This window comes from Acanthisitta chloris, unplaced genomic scaffold (assembly GCF_000695815.1).
Source record: "Acanthisitta chloris isolate BGI_N310 unplaced genomic scaffold, ASM69581v1 scaffold9350, whole genome shotgun sequence".
Lineage (NCBI taxonomy): Eukaryota > Metazoa > Chordata > Aves > Passeriformes > Acanthisittidae > Acanthisitta > Acanthisitta chloris.
Window position 1 is genome coordinate 58342 of NW_008651079.1, and position 3565 is coordinate 61906.

Genomic DNA, 3565 nt, shown 5'->3' on the forward strand with positions numbered 1-3565 from the left:
TTGATTGCCCCGCTCTGGACACAGGGCTTTGGGAGCCAGAAGCAGGAGGATGAACCAGAAGCAGGGGGATGAACCAGAAGCAGGGGGACAAGACATCAGCCCCGACATCAGCATCTGTGTCCTGCAGGGGCCCAACATACCTAGAGAAACAAAATCACTAAATCATCCAGTTTAGTCCCAGCTGGCTGGAAAAGACTTTTACCATTGTATCCAAACTTAAAAGTGTCTTTTTAAGTGCAGAGTGACTGGCCTGGCAAGGAAGACATTTCAGACTGTTTTACTGCCATGGGGGCTGAGGTGGGCTGAGCCCAGGACACGCCAAATTTGGCCACCCCTAAGCCAGGAGATGCTTGTTGGGTGCTCCCTGTGGGGCCATGGGGGGTGGTAAGAATGAAGCACCTTCAAGCCAGGACACAGTAAGTATCCCACAGTGTCCCTTGGGGCTAGGCAGAGTGTGAATCATGGCTCAACATCACTAAGGGCAGTGTCATGACCAGAGCACTGCCATGTGTGGCACCATGGTTGTCCCTGGCTGTCCCTGGTGATGGCCACAGTAAATGGCATTTGCTGTGTCAAACAGAGAATGCTCCCAGCCTCAGGGACCACTCACAGCAGCTGCCAGACAGGGAATATAGAAAATATTGCACTTTTTTTTTTCTTATAAAATATAATCACAGCTGATTTCAGCCTCAGTGATGGGAGATGGGAAAAAGCAAGATTCACCTTCCAGCTGTGTTTCTTCGTGCTCAAACTTAGACACAGATACTGCTTCTCTATTTTCCATGGGTTACTGAGTGGCTGATGGAGCTGGCAGCCAGGCAATGGGTTTTCACATGAAGACCCTCAATTTGCTGTAGGTGCTGCATCCTACCTCCAGCTAAGGACAAGGTTTGGCTCTTCTCAGTGCCCTGGCTCATCCCACAGCACCAGCTCATCCTGCTGCCCAACCTCCACCTTCAGCTTCCCAGGAAACAACTTTTCTGCCAGTATGGGTTCAGATTTCTCGAGGAAGGTGTTTGGGCCCTTTCTGCTCCCCAGGTGCACCCCCTCTTATCTCTCCATGAGAATCATTTGCAGGGGAAGGTGTGATGCCCTGTGCATCATGCAGCACAGCTGGGCACAATCATCAGTTACCCCACCAAGAAAAAGTGGGGCTGCTCATTCCCCTTAGCTCAGAAACAGGATGATCTGCTGGCGTGCTGGGCCCCCAAAGAGCTTTTCTAGCATCTGTGAAGGACTGGTTTTCCCTGGTGAGACATTTGCTGAGTGCTGGAAGTTGACTCAGCACCGGGGATGAAGAGCTGCAGAAGGGAGCAAGTAGAAAATGATGAACCATTATAGAAAATGATAAATCCCTGCAATAATAAATAATGCAGTAAGAGGTAATTAATTATCTCTATTTATGCTGTGCTGCCTGGTTATTGATTTAGATGTTTTCCCAGCCTAGGCAGCCCTGACTCCTTCAGGATTTCATCTGTGTTGTTCCATCTTCCCTCTGTTAAAGCCACTATGCTGGACTCTCGTCTCCTGCACCAGGAACTAGTCCTGCACTTCCCTGGCACAGACTGTCCTATGCTGGTACTGGGCACTCGGGTATCTTTTGGCACAGATGTGGACATGTGTGTTAGGATCAGGCTGCAGAGACAGGAAAATAACCCATGGCTGAACCTTGGGAATACCAGTGCGGACGTGGCTGCATCCCATGTCTTGCTGGTGCAGTGATGTCAGAGGCACCAGATGGCTCTGTTACTGCCCGAGTTAACGGTGCCTAATGAGGTCACTTCCATAAAAGAGGCAATTATTTCCTGGGAGCCATTTGCTAACGTAATTAAGTCTCTTTCATGCCTGGTTTTAGTGATTGGCTAAGAGCAGGGCTGGTGTGAAAAGCAGAGCAAGGAGGGACCATTCCTGTAGTCACCACTGCCATGTGTTGATCCATCCAAAAGAGGAGTTTTTCAGTTTCTCCTTTCCAGAAATGGGTCAGTGCAGCTTCTGCATCGGGAGTTGAGTTTCCCGTGTCTCTGCTGCTTTGGGTTGGAGCAGCTGCATCCAGGAGTGTGGGATGTGGAGCATCTTTGCCTGCAGTACCCACTCAGCTTGGCCAGCTCTGTGCTGCCCAGAGCAGGGCAGAGGGCAGCCAAAGCATTCTCTGTTTGGACTTGGTCACACATGTTCACCTGTGAATGCAGCTCCTGTGCCCTGGGATGAATTTTCATCCTATTTCCCTCCAGAATTGCTAGAAAGGCTGTTCCAGAGATGCACCTTGTGTAATGTCATTTATAAGTGTAGAAGATGGGTTTAACGACAATTTTGTCGTATCTGGTATCTTAGAGGTGATGAAGCCTGGAGCAGTTTCTTCACTTCTTTTTTTCTTAGAAAATCAGCTTAGTACAGATGGCACTCTGAGTGTTTTTATTAAAATAATTTGGAAAGGGCTGTGCCCCCAGAGGCTATCCTGCTCCTTTTCCCAAACCTGTGAGTGAAACACAACCATGAGCATCTGCCAGGGCAACACAGCCACAGGAAGAACAGCTCTAGCCCTTCCCACACAGGCACAGCTTTAATTAAAAAATAAACTGTCAGACACCATAAAAAAATTAAAACTTAAATGCTTTTAACATCCATCTGCAAGTCTTCTAGCAAGGCTGAGGAGTCATCGTGCCTGCTGCTCCCTGCCTGGCCTCGAAAGGCTTGGTGTCCCCATTCAGGAGCCTGGGTCCTGCTGCTGGCACCTGATGTTGTCCCCCCATGGCATGAGGGAAGTGTGCCCACTTGGTCGTGCACCTGGCAGCAAGGAACAAGGGTGCCTGAGCTCCTCCTGCAAGCTCCCAGGAACGTTAAGTGCTTTCATTTCATTTTATAAGGATTTTTCAGCTCCCTCATGGACAATGCAGACGTCACCCAGAAAGGGAGGAATTTTGCGGCTGCGCAGCAAGGCCAGTGCAAAGGAAGATGCCACTGCACTGTGAAACAAATGGGACAAGTGGTAATGGGTGCAAGAGCTGGCCCTGCTATGTTTCAGGGGTCACAGTGATGGGGACAGCCAACAATCCCAGAGGGGAATTTATCCTCTTCCTTATCTCACCCGTAGTGCTCTGGTCACCACACCAGGAACCAAGGCAGTTTATCCCTGCTCTGCAAGGGGGAAGATTCAGAACATGACAGTGCTGCTTCCCTGCCAGGCCACCGCTGAATTATTTAATCTCTTCTGAAAAATCTGCCCAGTGCCTGGTGTAGAGGGAAACTCCCCAAGCTCTGCCTGGAGCCTCCAGCTCTCCTTTTCCAGAGCTTCTTTGCATTCATCTGCCTTTAGCTATTGCTGCTCCTGGAGAAGGCATATGTCCCCATGTCCAGCATCAGCTGGTGTTGATAAACCATCGTCCCCTCCCAGGAGTGCTTCTGCTCTTGGGTGATTGTTTCTGTTAATTACTTCCTTCATAGCAGAAGCCAGATGCAAAGCTGCCAGCTCTGAGTGCTGCTTGGCTTTTGCCCTTGCATCTGCAGCCACTGGCTTTGGAGAATCCTCTTGGAGCCATGGCTCTCGGTGCCATTGGCAGGGGGGGGG